The sequence below is a fragment of the Oncorhynchus mykiss genome, chromosome 6 (assembly GCF_013265735.2).
Source record: "Oncorhynchus mykiss isolate Arlee chromosome 6, USDA_OmykA_1.1, whole genome shotgun sequence".
Lineage (NCBI taxonomy): Eukaryota > Metazoa > Chordata > Actinopteri > Salmoniformes > Salmonidae > Oncorhynchus > Oncorhynchus mykiss.
This window is the reverse complement of record NC_048570.1, coordinates 26,641,361-26,659,157: the sequence shown is the minus strand read 5'-3', so window position 1 is coordinate 26,659,157 and position 17,797 is coordinate 26,641,361. Positions and strand designations below refer to the sequence as shown.

Below are 17,797 nucleotides of genomic sequence, written 5' to 3'. Positions count from 1 at the left end.
CAGAAATGCATAAGCAAACAGTAAACATGGTTACAAGAAATGATAGGAGAATGTGCCCTAGTGGGCTAAACCGACATCGCGGCTTGTTATACAAAAGGGGAAGTGGGGGTCAACTGAGATGAGACACTACAAAGTTGATAAGTATAACAATTAAAATGCTAATCCTTTGCACATGAATGCTCACTCATTTGGGAACAATTGCAATCAATATATATATTTACGCTCAGTGTGTCGTCGGGATCTTTGTTGAAAAGTTTGTTTCTGTTGGAGAGTTTTGTCCTCTCTCTCTCTCTCTCTCTCTCTCTCTCTCTCTCTATCTCTCTCTCTCTCTCTCTCTCTCTCTCTCTCTCTCTCTCTGTCTTGGTTAGAAGGGATAGTTCAGAGTGACATTCATTCATTTGTGATAGAATGGATGTTTCGGCGGTTGTCGTTCTTCGCGTTCAGTGATACCGAATTCCTAGCTGCAGACTAGTAATTCATATCAAAGACTTGTTATTATTCTGTCGGTATCGATAGTCTAAGAGTTTAACCACGTGGTATGGTTAAAATATTCAGCAATGGTCTACAACCTTTGTACTCCAGTGAATGAGAGAAACATGGTCTGGTGATAATTTCTCAAAGTTGGGTTTTATTCGGAATTGCAGAAAAGGGCTGTCCCAGGATGCCTGACCCTAACTGGGCTCAGGGGCGGTCCTCTGATTTAGTTCAAATCAAAAGGGAATTGGATTTTCCTTCATTAAACAGTCCAAAATCATATTACACAATTTTACAAACAGTATCATACTCACTCGTTCATCCTTATACAACAATTACATGTAAAACCTCATATCTGAGGCTATTATATAAACAGCGTTATGGTAATGTGGCCACACCGTTTCCCATGAGCTTCCCCAAGTTGTAACAAACGGACCAGTTCGTAGCTGGATTCTTCACTGATCTTTTATACTTTCTCCGGAACATGAACTTTGTTCGTACTTCAAGTTCTGTGAGGTGGAAGAAATTCCTTTGTTCTCTATGAAAATTCACTCTGCCTCTTATACTGTGTGGCCATGTGGCAGGGTCTTCTCCTCAAGAATTTATGACCTCTCTCTGACCACTGCAGCCTAGTTGAAGGAGGCAAGGGGGAGGCAGGGAGAGGGGGGTGGGGCTTGCTATACCCAAAGAGGGCAACGTCATGACACTAGGCATGATTGTTTTTATTTTGAGTTCTTTAATGAAGTTGAATTTGGTTTTGAATTTGAAATTAAAATCAATATTCACCATTAATTAGTTGTGTTCATATTTGTTGATAATCCTATGTGACAACTTACCCGATGTAGTGTGACAATTTACCCGCTGATGGGGAAAATTGTCCCAAGTGCACACTCTCTATTTAACGGTCTACAACTCCGTACTGAAATAAGATATGACGATGTAATGAATGCAAAATATGTGCCCAAGACCTCCTTCTTTCATTTGGTATGACATTTATACCATTGTGATGTATTGTGCGCAGTAAATGTTAGACAGCGTGAAAAGTGTGACAACATACCTCGCTCTCCCCTACTATACAGTATATTGATGACAGACATCAGAAAAGTATACATAATGTAGCCAAGACATCCATCCAGCCATCGTCAGCTTCAACATTGATGAGCTGGAAATGGGATGAGCAGCGTTAGGGAGCGTTCATTCCCACATAACCCCATTTGGAATGATTTCACTGGGACCCTTTTACACTATCAATGATAGCTGCCATGACTTGCTTAATAAATTATTTATCAGGGTTTTGAGGATTAAGGCTATTTTAATTACCAATTGATAAAACGACAGTATATGTATTGAGAGTGTGTGGGTATTTGTGAGTGCATGCGTGCCTGCATATGTTCAGGGGGTCGGTGGTCGGTGTGTGCATAATTTGTATGTACCTATGCAAGAAGCATGCAACATACATGGATTAAATCAGCTTGTTTATCTCTCTTGGCATGTCTGGCTTCAGACATCAGAAAAATTCCCATAATGAACCAGTAAATAGCATCGATGGTCAGCTCCAGATCATCTGAGCATGCATTGCCAACATTGATGAGCTGAAAATGGGATGAGCAGCATTAGGGGAAGATACATCCCTACATCTGAAGGATTATGGCTTTTTTGACAACCGTAAAACGCTTTAAAAAAAATGTAATTACATGGTGAATTTCAAGTCCAAAAATTGCAATGTAAAAGTTGCTGTGCTGATTTGTCTCTGCTTCTATTTTTCCTTGCAAAACAGTTTAACTACTGGATAGATGGCAGACAAAAGCAATTATAGTATTTAGTTATAGATATTTATGTATAATAGAATGTTTATCAATAATTTTGAAGTAGTGAATTGATAATCCTTACTTGAGATGGGTTGTGTGTATCTTAGACTTGAATATAAACCATGCATTGTTGTCAATGCATGTATTAGTGCAGATCATTTGAGTTCGATTCATAGGATGCAGCCCTACTGATTATCATCTTATCAACTATAATCTGAATTGTTAGCAGACCCATGATATTCTGGGATAATTAGTGAAGTTCCAACCTCTGTGGTCATTCTTGTCCTACGCCGAGTCAAGCTTTATCATCTTTCTAATTAGACCACCTTAATTTCATTATACTCTCTTTCTATGGAAAGCAAGCAGTGGAGAAAAGGCCCTTGGGTCATTAGTATGCCATTAAGTGCCCATGTAATGGCCAGAGATGATAATAGCAGCCTGGCCATGCTCTCTGCAGTGTTCAGGCCACATACACCACTGAGTGAATTATCCAGCTGATAGGGAGAAGCCCAGCCTGAGGATGTTGTTAATATGCCAATGTGGGATCATGCTACCCATGGCTGGCTGAGATTGAGGCTGTGCCATGCTGGCACGCTGCAGCTGTCTGTCTCCTAATGGGAAATCATTATTTTGCAGCCTGACCCCAATTCAGAGCAGCGCAAAGACGGAATGACTTGAGTGAATGCTTTGATAAGCATTCCAAACCTAATAGCTTGGAAAATGGAATTAATTGCGGTGCGCAGGGACATAAGTGTTTATAGCCTGTTCTCTTTGGTATCCTCAGCACTTGTCTTCTAACATCTGTCATTTCAACTAGGGAAAGGGGGAATGAGTGACAGGTTTTTGTATAAGTCCATATAAGATGGAGCTACAGAAATATGATTTCCTTCTTATATAATGATCAACTGTTATTACTTTGAATTGTGAAGAAATCCCAGGTCCAAATCCTCAAAGGATCCCAGTAGGAGTGCTGATCTAGGATCAGTTGAGGATAATGGATAAGATTATATGGACAGGTGGGGACCTGATCCTAGATCAGTACTCCTACTCCAAGATACTTTGTGGATATGGGCCATATAAGTCTTCAAACTTTTCTTCTTCCAGATTATTTGCAAAATGTTTGAGTTTTGGTGAACAAATCTTGTTATAGCCTATCTACAATATGCAACTTGTAGTTATTATTATTTTTAACTAGGCAAGTCAGTTAAGAACAAATTCTTACTTACAATGACAGCCTACCAGGGAACAGTGGTTTAACTGCCTCGTTCAGGGGGAGAACAACATATATTTTCCCTTGTCAGCTCAGGGATTTGATCCAGCAACCTTTCGGTTACTGGCCCAACACTCTAACCTCTAGGCTACCTGCCACCCCAGTGTTTGGGTTTAGATATTTGATATTGTTTGTAATGATAACATAGGACAGATATTAATAAGCCCAGTGTAAATAGTATTCGGTGTACTAGGGGACTAGAGTAGCCTATTGGCCAATGTAAGGAGACAAATGTGCGGTACCCCGCTCAAATAACTTTGAAATGAAATGTCTTAAATTGATATATAAAAAGGAGAGGCAGGCTGTGATATTCAAAGCTATTAATAGAGATAGAGAGTATTTTCGAGGGTGTTCTATTTAGAGTTTTCCAGAGTGAGTAGGCCTATTTATGTTTTTGCAGTGTTAAAATGTGAATAGGAGAAGACCACGTTCTGTTGAGGGAAGATGTCAAGGAGGCCTGAAGCAAACTCCTCTGTCTGCAACATTCAGCCTTTAATGCACGGTGTTGGCTGTTGCCCAGGCTACGCTAACCCTATGAGTCATGCCTTTAAAAGCCCCCACCATAATAGCCAGCTATTCACAATATTCCCGATTAAACCTGGATGGACAATCAAACCAGGAAGCCAAAAAGCCTTTTATTTGTTAAATATTCGTCACTCAGACCTGGATTTAATGCTATTTCAGAAAGGGGTGCAGGGAAGGGGATATTCAAACTGAGTACACTGGATGATGTTTTCATAAGACAACATCAAATCACTCACTCTATTACAAAGTAAAATAAAAAAAAGACTGTCTGGTCAGTGTTGTCTTGGTTATTGCTCGAATAGATCCTAGAGCAGAGGTCCCAATGTTGTTGTGTTTGAGGACAGGAGTCATGTGGTTTAACTTAAATCCCATTTAGCTAAATGCTGTTTCAAAATGTTCTTTACCATTACTGCATAGAGATTAGAGTGCAGATTATGGTTGTAAACTGAGTTTGACACAAAACACATGTAGGACTTCTGATCAGTTAGGTCAATCGCAACAAGTTTAAGCCCTTGTCGCCAAACTGATAGCAAAGTATGTTCACTAGCCCTCCATGGTAGTTGCGTCCAAACTGTTACAGTATGAAGTAATGTATCTATTCTCACAAAGGAGCACAAACATTGGCAGGTCTTTCAACACTCTTAAAAAGTGCACAGTCCTGTTGGGAAATCCCAGGTGCTGACTTGCTAGAATACAATCGTATTAGAAACTAGAAAATAACAGGAGACCATCAAAGAGCTGTTTTAAGCTATGGCCCCCACTTTGTTTAGTGCTGTTGTTAACAGAGAGAAGGGGCAATTTGCTCAATACAATAGGGCCATAAGCTAATTTAAAGGTTTCCACATAGACATTTGCCTCCTCCAATTTCACTAATTAGGAAACTTTGTCCTAAAACGAGTCATTCTGCTGACAATTTGTGTGAAGTCATAGATACAGACCCCCTACTGAACACATTATCATTCTGGGTATTCTGAATATTACGTTCCCCAAAGATCAAGCTAGGTTCAGGAACTTGAAGACTGGAAACAAAGTAAACACATGATTTAGGAGGCTATGAAATGATAAATAAATGTCCTGACACCCACAGCAACATTGTAAAGTATACAGTTGAAGTTGGAAGTTTACATACACCTTAGCCAAATAGATTTGAATTCAGTTTTTCACAATTCCTGACATTTAATCCTAGTAAAATTCCCTGTCTTAGGTCAGTTAGGATCACCACTTTATTTTAAGAATGTGAAATGTCAGAATAATAGTAGGTCAGAAGTTTACACTCAGTTAGTATTTGGTGGCATTTCCTTTAAATTGTTTCACTTGGGTCAAACGTTTCGGGTAGCCTTCCACAAGCTTCCCACAATAAGTTGGGTGAATTTTGGCCCATTCCTGCTGACAGAGCTGGTGTAACTGAGTCAGGTTTGTGGGCCTCCTTGTTCGCACACACTTTATCAGTTCTGCCCAGAAATGTTCTATAGGATTGAGGTCAGGGCTTTGTGATGGTCACTCCAATACCTTAACTTTGTTGTCCTTAAGCCATTTTGCCACAACTTTGGAAGTATGCTTGGGGTCATTGTCCATTTGGAAGACCCATTTGCGACCAAGCTTTAACTTCCTGACTGATGTCTTGAGATGTTGCTTCAAAATATCCACATCATTTTTCTTCCACATGATGCCATCTATTTTGTGAAGTGCACCCGCCCTCCTGCAGCAAAGCACCCCCACAACATGATGCTGCCACCTGCGTGCTTCACGGTTGGGATGATGATCTTCGGCTTGCAAGCCTCCCCCTTTTTCCTCCAAACATAACGATGGTCATTATGGCCAAACAGTTCTATTTTTGTTTCATCAGATCAGAGGACATTTCTCCAAACAGTACAATCTTTGTCCCAATGTGCAGTTGCAAACCGTAGTCTGGCTTTTTTATAGCAATTTTGGAGCAATTTTGGAGCTTCTTCCTTGTTGAGCGTCCTTTCAGGTTATGTCGATATAGGACTCATTTTTACTGTGGATATCAATACTTTTGTACCCATTTCCTTCAGCATCTTCACAAGGTCCTTTGCTGTTGTTCTGACATTGATTTGCACTTTTCACACTAAAGTATGTTTATCTCTAGGAGACAGAATGTATCTCCTTCCTGAGCGGTATGACGGCTGCGTGGACCCATGGTGTTTATACTTGCATACTATTGTTTGTTCAGATGAACGTGGTACCTTCAGGCGGTCGGAAATTGCTCCCAAGGATCAACCAGACTTGTGGAGGTCTACAATTGTTTTCCTGAGGTCTTGGCTGATTTCTTTTGATTTTCCAATGATGTCAAGCAAAGAGGCACTGAGTTTGAAGGTAAGCCTTGAAATACATCCACAGGTACACCTCCAATTGACTCAAATTATGTAAATTAGCCTATCAGAAGCTTATAAGGCTATGATATCCTTTTCTGGAATTTTCCAAGCTCTTCAAAGGCACAGTCAACATAGGGTATGTAAACCTCTGACCCACTGGAATTGTGATACAGTGAATTATAAGTGAAATAATCTGTCTGTAAACAATTGTTGGAAAAATGACTTGTGTCATGCACAAAGTAGATGTCCTAACCGACTTTCCACAACTGTAGTTTGTTAACAAGCAATTTGTGGAGTGGTTGAAAAACAGGTTTTAATGACTCCAACCTAAGTGTATGTAAACTTCCGACCTCAACTGTATATCTGTATATCTTAGGCCTTTTATTTCTAGTTGAAGAAGGTGCGGCTTAATCAACATAACCTAATTCTGAGTACAGATATCTCAATCCAATGAAATATTCAAAATCGAGACGATATTGTATTTATATTCAGTACCCAGACATCCAGATTTACAATTGTGTATGATTTTTAAAGAAATGGTTTTGAGAGCTTAGCTGTAGAAGAGATAATCAATGCTATAATAATGTGATTCATTCAGTTGTGGGGCCCTTGTGAGACTGCTCAGTTCTACTGGATTGCGTCTTTAAAAAGGAAGGCTGACCACCTCCGAAGTAAAAATAAGAAAAAAAAGCAGTGTACAATAGTTGCTTCGAATGATTAACATATTTTGTTTAGTCCCTGTTAGTGCTTCCAGTGTGAAATCAAATGGCCACCGGACTATTACATTGACCCCCCTCCCCCCTTCATTTTTTTTGTCCACTGCAGCTATTTGCTGTTTATTATCTGTGAATAGTCACTTCACCCCTACCTACATGTACAAATTACCTCTAACCTGTACCCCTGCAGACTCGGTAACGGTACCCCCTGTATATATCCTCATTATTGTTATGTTATTGTGTTACTTTTTATAATTTTTTACTTTAGTTTAGTTGTTAAATATTTTCTTAACTCTTCTTGAACTGCACTGTTGGTTAAGGGCTTGTAAGTAAGCATTTCACGGTAAGGTCTACACTTGTATTCGGCGCATGTGACAAATAAAGTTTGATTTGAGTGTGTGTGTCTATTTGTGTGTGCATGCGTGCTGATGCATGTGTGTATGTACTACTAACAGAATCAGTTAAATATTGTGATATTAGTTTCAATATTTAATGTCACATTAATATAATTTGATCTGTTTTAATGAAGTGATAATGCCCGAGAAGCTAGTGTTTGGAGAATATATTGGCACAGGTGTTGTTAGGCATGAGACAAAGTCGAGGCCCGGCAAACCGTGCCAATATATCCTCCATACACTTGCTTCGAGGGCATTATTACTTTTATACAAAGGGGTAGCAACATATTCCAATAATGGTTGACATATTTTCATGACATTTGTTATTTAATTCATTCATTAATTCATACAATTTCATCCTTCGACAAGATATAGTCCGGACACAAATATAGGGTTGCTACCCAAGCCGGCTGGTCGTTCGTTCGGTTTGGTTGCCAGAGACGCGATCCAGTTGTTCAAACTTTTTGTTCTGTATCTATGGACGTGAGCGACCCAGTCGTTTGTTCTAAATGTTCTATTGCCATACTGGCTGGCAACGTTATTATCCCTTGCTTGCTAGCTAGCCAACTACGGCTAACTGACAGTCACGTAAAACAGTGCAGCCAAAATAACAACAGTAGCTACATTTTGTTTGTTTAAGCTTTTTTCTATTGACATTTATTTGGATACATCCATAACAATGAGCTAATGATGCGCGATTTCACCTGACAGAGAAAATGTACTCTTTCTGACGTCAGGACACTGTTGTTCAGAGGAGCTAGCCAACAACACAGCTAACACAATCGCTTTAAATTGAAGCTGGAAAGACTGCAAACTAGCTGCACTTCATTTAATTTGACTTTATTTCAATTTCTTTGTATATATTTGTAAAAATGATACCACCTGATTCATGATTTCGACAGACTGAGAAACACTGCCTGCCTATCTGTCTGTCCAGACGAAATGTTAGTGTAAAAGATATGTGAGATAATGTCTAGATGCTTTTTATAGTGGATCAAGTTTATAAATTGCCTGTCTGGGCTGATGAGACAGTGGATTGCGCAGTCAGATGGAACAGAGTAAATAGGCATTTTAACGTTATAGATTTAGCCGGTGGTAGTTTGTGGAATAGACACCGGCTGGAGTGCGGTTTTAACCAATCAGCATTCAGGATTAGACCCACCCGTTGTGTAATTGTACATAGTTCAAAGCACTGTAGACCATAGAGAGAGGCCTTTGAATCAGCAAGCGCTTGTAATGTAACAAGAGCCCTCTGCTTAATGGAGTCAAGATTCCATTTAAAAGAGTAAAAGCAAGTATGTATGCACTCTTGCTTAAGGCTTTAATCTTGTATATAATTGAGTTAAGCTGAGTGGGTACTCTCTTACTATTGATGCAAGTTTTTGGTCCTGCATGCAATGTGGCACATACATATGTCATTTTGGTGTTTAGATTGAGATAATTCAGTTATTACCTTTCACAAATGAGCTCAGTGATCTAAATGTATTTCATGCATTATACCACAACTATTGCATGCAATGATCATATTTATAAAGCCAGATGTTCATTTCAACATCCCTAATTCAATCACTAGAAGATACAACTGACACACACTGCATACTGTTCCTCTCACACATGTTGGCGCAAAACCATTCCTGTCCCTCAAATACAGACTAACATCCCTCAGAAATCTAGACTAACATGTCAACAAACTATCTACTAACCCTAACATTAACCCTTATCCTTGCTACAGATGGACTATCCAAATAAATTGAGACCAGATTTTTGCATGCAATATATCTGTAAATCTTCAGCCTATTTCACTTTGCACCCTAACGTAAAAAGAAATCCTCTAGTTGAGAGGGAAAATGTTTAAACCACTCTTTTTTTTTATCTTACTCTCTCTCCGTCCCCCTCTACTTTTCCTTTGTTTTCTCAGGTACCACAGCAGTTGAGTGCCCTGACGTTGAACAGGTATGAGCAGCCCGTAGTGGATTACTGCCAGGCCCAAGGGGCGCTGCACCTCAACATGGGCTTTGAGCCCCCCTCCCAGGCACAGGGCTGTCTGAGGCCACCGGGCTGCAGTACAGGTCATACAGCTGGTCTCCCCTCTACACCCACCACCTTGCTCATACGCACGGACCCCCATTCCCTCTAACAGTGACTTGTGACCTGTGCAGATGGGGAGACCAGACCAGTGCTCCCCTCTCCATCTAGGCTACTGAGCATGGTGTTGTTACAGTACTGTATACCGCAGCAGATAATGAGTGAAACAGATACAAATCTGCACTGAGGAAGAACATTCTGACTGGAGAATCTGTTATTAATGGAGAGAATACATTTATCTAACACTGAATATACCTTGACTAATGAAAATGAAAATATTCATTAATGGAAATTGCAGTGTACTGTTACAGTATATTACATGATAGCTGCCCCTTTGATGTCCATTATAATTGAATATAGTCCAGTTGCAGTATCACATTCCTTCTGCTTCTAAAATGTTCTCCAGCATCATGGGGAGAAATATAAAAAATGACATGATTCATTACTCTTATTGAACTTATTGACTCTGCTGCTCACAGTTTCGGCACCTTCACTGTTTTAGGTAAGTAATTATCTACAAAATGCAATAATAGATCTGGGGAAACAGTAGGGTGAGCAATGGAATAGCAGAACAAATTAAAGACTAACAGAGCTGAAAGGTTTTATGCTGCTTTTTCTAATAATGCTGCCAGTCAGAGGCCTTACAGATTTTCCAGTCTCCGTAGCTATTTCATTTCAAGAAGTGAGCCACTCAAATGAAATGACCCACAACGACAAGGGCAAACTTGGTAAGTGATGGGCACACCGTTTTCATGTCAAGTGTACAGATTACATTTCTTTTCCAGAAGTACATTAATGAATATTTTTATTATTTTGGTGATTTTTATGTTAATTTTACTATAATGCAATTATTATTATTATTTTTGTTTCCAAGATGAAAAGTAAAACGTTGATGCGTAATAGACTAATTGTTTTCATGTGAAGTGTAGCCTACAGCTGACATATCTTGTCAGAAATACATATTTGTTATTGTGTTGATATGGATTTGTTCATCATGATCATCATTGCATTTTCATGATTAATGTAATGACAATTTATTTTATATTTATGTCACGTCAATCGTCAATCTAATTGTAGGATTGTCTCTCACATACCATGTGTAGTTACTTAAAGGGAAGCATTTTAGTGTGACCATTAATTGACTTTGTGACCTCAGATAATGACATTCACCTAGAGATCAGCAGTGAATTCACTCATAGTGGAGATAACTGTTGTAACAGCTTAACCCAGACTGTCTAATATTGATGCCTGTCTGCTCTCCCCAGCTGTGACGCATTCGATCTTTGTATCCCTTTTCCCCAATGTCTACTGTGACTGTTACAGTTTTCATCAAGGAGCTCATACTCATACTCCACTTCAAGGACATATGTAATAACAAAAACCCAATGAACTTGTTCAATACTATGAATAGGTATCAAATAAAGTGTCTCGGCTGCTTCATGAACACGGCCATTTGCCCATGAAGAGGAGGAGCCTTATCTGAAGTTCAGATGAACATGCCCTGATTTGGGTTTGCAGGCTGGGTATGAGAGTGTGACTGACATTTTGTGAAGTCGAGGACTTGCAATATTGGCTTGCTGTTTGAAGAAGATGTTATCCTGATTTCTGTTAATTAAACCATATAAAATATCAGCTTGAACTGTCGTCACACGATAAAATTATATTTCAATAGATTTTCTGACCAAATGTTTTTTATGCTCATTGAAGAAAAAATTCCTGTGAACATTAAAATTACTTTTAACATGTATTTACTGAGATTTAATTTTTATTTTCATACCATGAAATTACACTGCTTATCATGTCTGAGAGTGTGGTGTTTTGGGATAATCTTGACCACAAGTAATACAGTGCTGAATGATAACTTTTTTAAATTTTTATGTTCTGCATCAAAGCATCACTGATCTGAAAAATGTATGAATAATTTAAACAAAGTAAAGTCATTATTAACTGATGCAACACCATTTACCTAATTGTCACATCTTTAAACAGTATCGTTTGCTTTTGTAAATTGTGAGATTTTCGTGTGCATGGTGAGGAAGGAGACTACTTTCCACATCATACTCAAACTCAGATAATGAAAAGCAAAGTGTATTGAAGAGGATTTATTGACTTTATAAAGCAATCAAATACACTGATTGAGCTCAATCCGGTGGCATGCTCAGGATAGCATACATAGAACATTTATTTCCCAATTATTCTTCACCCTCTGAGTTATTCCCATCCCAGTGAAATATTCATTGACAGTGCATAACCGCTATCATCAAGAGAGAAGAATGAGATTCTCTCAGTCTTAAATTCGGCTGAAATACTTTCTTCAAGGCTGCCACATCCTGGTTTGTCTTTGTTCTCGACTATGCAAGAATAACAGTCTTTGTCTTCTTTCTGAGACTTAATCATTTTCAATTTGCTCTATTTTCTGACTGTGGACCTAATTTTTAGAAGTGAAAAGTTTGCTGCAATAGCAAGAAAAGTTGGTTATTTTTCCTACCTGGACTCAAGGGTAGACTTACAGTAACTTAGTAACCGTAAAATCATGACACTCCAATTAGTATGATATGTTACGTTTCTTATGGTATGTATCCATTTTTGGATGTCCATCATCCATTTCGAATGTATGTTACAAATTACAATTCATATGATATGCTATGAATTACAATTTGTACAATATTTTACTAACTGCAATTCATACAATATGTTACAAATTTGCTAAATGTATGAAATCCTAATGTTAGCTAGGTGGCTAGACTACGGGTTAGTGTTAAGGATAGGGTTAAGTTTAGGAGCTAGGTTAAAGAGCTTGGGGAAGGGTTAGCTGACATGCTAAGTAGTTGCTAATTAGGTCAATTTCTAAAGTTGTCGATGATGAGATTTGAAGTCGCAATCTTTGGGTTGCTAGACGTTCGTGTTATACTTCTGACCATCCACCTCGACCAACCACCCTATTTTCTTTCTTGCTTTAAGTAACCTTCTGTATTATGTAACCATACCAAATGTAACATATCATACTAATTTGAGTGTCCTGGATTTATATTTACTATGTTACGTCTAGTCTATGAGACCAGGCAGATTCTTCACCCTGATTTTTTATCTTCTTGGAAGGTTGTTTTTTTTTACTTCCTCCTAAGAGCTATTAAAAGTAAGCCAGGCCACACAGCGCTTTTTATCATTTGGACTTACGTCCTTTTCTTCTGTTTCTGCTTCGGGAAAATTGTCCAGTGGTGTGAGAGGCATCTCTGAGAACCCTGTCTCCTGATGGTGAAGAATAGGCCTTGAACCTTTTGAAAAAGGGACAAAAAGGTTTTACATTTAAATGGTGCACTAACCAAGAGTGACCTCCAATACAGGTGATTCAAAGCATAATATTAAGGATGCATTCATAGACACATTTTGTGCAGGCTTGCACAGATGATCAGATTTGTACAAGGCCTGTGGAAGTGTTTAACATTTTAGAAACATGTCAGCATGAATGTACATAGAATCTGAAATCTAGGCCAACACTCTGTTTCCTCTTAAGCAATTTAAAATCCTACACAATTTTTGAATAAATATTTTTTTCTCAGAACAGAAGGTACATTTAGTTGCATGGCCTACATTATAAGACACACATTCCCATCCAGTATATCTCTGCAGTAGCCTACTTATCTTGTGCTTCTTAGAATTACAGTTGTGGCATCTGTGATTTTTAATCCCCTTTATCTTGTTTGTCCTTTGTATCATGCAAATGACATAACTAACATCTTAGAAATAAAGAGATTAGATGACGTAGCAGTAACAGATGAAGTAGTGCTTCAGTACAGTGGTCTTCAGTTTTTCTTTGCCCTTTCTTTGTTCCTGTGTACTGGGTATTGTCATCTTGGAGTTGTGTTAAGACTTCAAGCAGGCTGGCAGGGCAGCTGTGAAAGCTCCTGATTTCCCTTGGGATGTTTTGGGACTGCTATGCCAACACTTTCAGATTACCTTTGCCATTCCAGACAGAGCAAACCCAGTATGGCGTCTGTCCTGCACCCAGTTTATTTTTAAACTCCTCTATCCTCTCAGCAGGTGGTGTTTTTTTCTCTAAAGCAGTCCTCTGCCTTGGCCTTGGTTTGCAGGGTCAAGGGTAAGCTACATCATCCCATGGTTTTATATATTCAATCTTATTCTCTACAAAGGCTAAGAATGAGGTGATTCCTCATATCATACACCGAATCAGTGTTCAATGAAGAACTGTAAATGATGGAATCTCAAAGCAAAGCAAAATAGCAGTATGAGAAGACGTGTAACAATGAAAGAGCAGATAAGATCATTGATTCTATTTTTTACTGCCTGTCCCTTGTTTCCCCCCATATTGTTCAATTTTCACACAGTGGAAATATCATGTGTACCGTGGCACTGACTCATTTCTAATGATGGAGCATGTCTATTTGTTGACTGTTTGGGTGATGTCTTTGTTGTCTTCGGCCTCTCTTTATATGTAGTGTTGTGGTGTCTCTCTTGTCATGATGTGCGTTTTGTCCTATATTTTATTAATAAAAAAAAATCCCAGCCCACATCCCCGCAGGTCTTTTGCCTTTTGGTAGGCCGTCATTGTACATAATAATTTGTTCTTAGCTGACCTGCCTAGTGTTATAGCGTGGACACTATATACATAATTACATTGAATATGTATTGTACTTACCTGAAGTATAGTATGATTGCTATTCATGTGTGCATGGTAATTATTGGCATTGACGGTGACCTTCCCCTTTGATGAGGTCATCATCCAGAGTTGGATCTGTACAAGGCGACTCTTATCATATGTTGAGTGGGCTGTATCGTTTTGCTGTATTGGTACCGTTTGTACATGGTTGTACACCTTTTATTTTTTAGGTTGAAAATAAAGGAAAGTAATATAAAAATGCTTGTGGGCATTCCTTGTCAAGTTACTACATCTTTTTGGCAATGAGGATAAAACGTATAAATCTACATGGCGATGCACTCGCTAGCTAAGAAACGGAGGTAGTCAGTTAGCTAGCTGGCTTAATGAGCAACTGAGAGCAGCCACCGCTGGAGGGAAACGCTGACAGTGACAATCAGCAGCAAGTGAAAATCACTAACGAGGACCAAGAACAAGTTGACGTTATAATGGCAATGTTTGGGACTATCACTGACTTTGTGGAAGAGAACGAGGACTGGACAGGATATGTGGAAAGGTTGGGACATTTTTCTTTGGCAAATGGAATTACAGATGAGTCTAAGCAGGGCTCTATTCTTTTGAGTGTGTGTGGGGCTAAAACCTCAAATCTAATGAGGAATTTGGCTACACCACGGAGACGGAGAGAAATTCCTTTTGTGGATCTAGTTGCTCTCGTTCAGACTCGCCACAATCCAAAGCCTTCAGTGATTGTCCAGAGGTTCAAGTTTAACTGCCATTTTTGGAAAACAGGTCAGTCTGTTGCTAACGTTGTTGCTGAATTACGTGAACTCTCGAAACATTGTGAGTTTGGGGCTATGTTAGAGGACATAACCCCAACAGTGGAAGTGGTACAGTGCATCAGGTGACAAAAGAGGGGGCAGTGGAAAAGCAGTGGAATGTTTCAGATGTGGGGGAACACATTACGCAAACTGCAAGTACCCGGATACGGTCTGTCACAATTGCAAGAAAAAGGGACACAGCTAAAAAATGCAGGGGTCCTGGGAGCAAGCCAGAGGGTGGGCAGACTGGACAGGGAAAGTTCACAGCAAAGAAGTCACTGTCAGCAGCACATTACCTAGAGAGCACAGAAGAGGAGGAAGAGCATTGTTCCTACAACATGTTTAATATGAGTGAGCCCCACGCAGAGCCTATCTATGCTACAGTGGAGGTAGGTGGAAAAAAGTTGAGGATGGAGATGGACACGGGGCTTCTGACTCTGTTATCAGTGAGGAGACCTACAAACAAATGTGAGGCTCAAAACAGGCTTCCGCCTTCACACCGGCAGGGATCAGACTGGGTACATACAGCAGGGAGAGCATACCATTGCTGGGTGCTCTAGAGGTGGACATTGCATACAACATGGCTCCTGGTGGTGAAAATGAATGGGCCTAGTTTACTAGGGCATGATTGGCTCACCAAAATACAACTGAACTGGGGTGAGATAAATCACACACACGAGTGACTGAGGATGCCATTCAAAAGTACCCTGAGATTTTCAAAGATGAACTGGGAACACTGCAGGGCACTGCAGTTAAGCTGTTTGTGGATCCTCAGGCCGAGCCTTGCTTTTTCAAGCCCAGGAGAGTGCCTTACGGCATGAAAAAGAAAGTGGAGGATGAGTTGGAGCGGCTGCAAGTAACATCATTACTCCCATTCAGATCTCCCGCTGGACAGCTCAAATCATTCTTGTTATGAAAAGTGACAGAACTGTGTGTACATGCGGGGACTACAAACTCACCATCAACAGAGCCTCTAAGCTGGACGCGCAGGACCGGTTTGCGATGCTTGCAGGGGGCAAGATGTTCTCAAAGCTTGACTTGAGTCACGTCTAGCAACAGCTCCTCCTGGACGAAGACTCAAAAGAGTATGTCCCAGTCAACACGCACAAAGTCTTGTTCAGGTACAACCGCTTGGTTTTTGGAGTGGCATTCAGTCCAGCCTTATGTAGCAGTGTACTTGGACGACAGCCTGGTTACAAGGGAGACGGAGGAGGAGCACCTCCACCATTTGTACCGGATGTAAAAGAGATTCTCTGAGGCAGGGCTGCGCCTGAAGCGTAGGAAGTGCACATTCCAAGCACCTCTACGGTCATCATTCACCATATGCACTGACCACAAACCACTGATGAGCCTTTTCAGTGAATGAAGATGCATTCCTCCCATGGCTTAAGCAAGGATACAGTGCTGGTCCCTCACACTGTCAGCTTACCAGTAAACTATTGTGTACAGAGAGGGGAAGGACAATGCAAATTCAGACACACTCAGCCGTCTCCCGCTACCAGAGATCCCCGCCACAATGCCTCCCAAGACAATTTTCCTAATGGAGAGATTGTTAAACTCACCTGTGAATGCCAAACAGATCAAACAGTGGACAGACCGGGATCCTATCCTGGCCCAAGTGAAAAGATTCCTCATGCAGGGTTGGCCTCCTGTCATAGAGGATGATGGACTGAGACCTTATGCAAAGTGCAAATCTGAGCTGAGTGTTCAGGATGGCTGCATACTCTAGGGGTCCAGAGTGGTTGTTCCGTCCCCTGGCCGTTCACAAGTCATGGATGAGGACCATGAGGCTCACCCGGGTGCCTCCCAGATGAAGAGTTTAGCCAGATCTTACATATGTTGGGTTAACATGGATCAGGATGTAGAAAACAAAGTGAAATCATGTTCTGAGTGCCAGATCAAACAGAAGATGGCGCCACCCACACCACTACATCTGTGGGAGTGGCCTGACCGCCCATGGGCCAGGCTGCACATAGACTTTGCTGGCCCTTTTGTGGGCCACATGTTCCTTGTCATGGTGGACGCCCACATGGTGGAGGCTCACATCATGAGCAACATCACAGCGACCACAACCATCAAAAAGCTTCGGTAGGTGTTTGCAACCCATGGTCTGCCTAACTATGTTGTGTCTGACAACGCAACAACCTTTACCTGTGACTTGTTCCAAGAATTAATGCGGAGAAACGTGATTCGCTATGTCCGCAGTGTGCCGTTTAACCCGGCCTCAAACGTTTAGCGGAGCGGGCTGTGCAGACAATGAATGAGGAGCTCAAAAGGATGACTGGGGAACCATCACAAATAAGCTCTCTCGGTTCTTTTTCCAGTTGAGATGTTGATGGGCAGAAAGCCTAAAGCTCACATGGATCTCACATGGATCTACTGCGTCCGGACATCAAAGCACTAGTGGAACGGAAGCAGGAGAAACAATAAGAGAGACATGACCACCACGTGAGGGAGAGTCAGTTAAAACCCAATGACGCCGTCTACATCCGCAACTTCACAAGCAGCCAGCGCTGGTTGCCAGGTAACATTCTGAGTCAGAGTGGCCTCCTTTATGGTCAAACTGACTGATGGTCGAGTCATGCGCAGACACCAGGACCACATTTGCCTGTGCTATGACGAAGAAAATAGCATGTTTTCAGACGGAACAGCTGCGTGTGGTTAGTATACAAGTTGAAACCCCACAGGAAACAGTATCTGAGGAACAGGGGCATTCAGTGGTTCCTGCAAAGGGTTATGGAATTTCTCGCTCCTA

General features: G+C 40.6%; 1 protein-coding gene across 1 annotated transcript in view; it reads left to right on the top strand.

Annotated features, from left to right (window-relative positions):
* LOC110525621 (leucine-rich repeat transmembrane neuronal protein 4-like) overlaps window positions 1-16,897 on the top strand; it is a 69,138-nt gene extending 52,241 nt beyond the window's left edge. The window contains exon 3 of the mRNA XM_021605905.2: window positions 9,443-16,897. The gene's annotated coding sequence lies outside the window, so the exon portion shown is untranslated. The remainder of the gene's footprint in view (window positions 1-9,442) is intronic.
* Window positions 16,898-17,797: the final 900 nt, after the last annotated feature.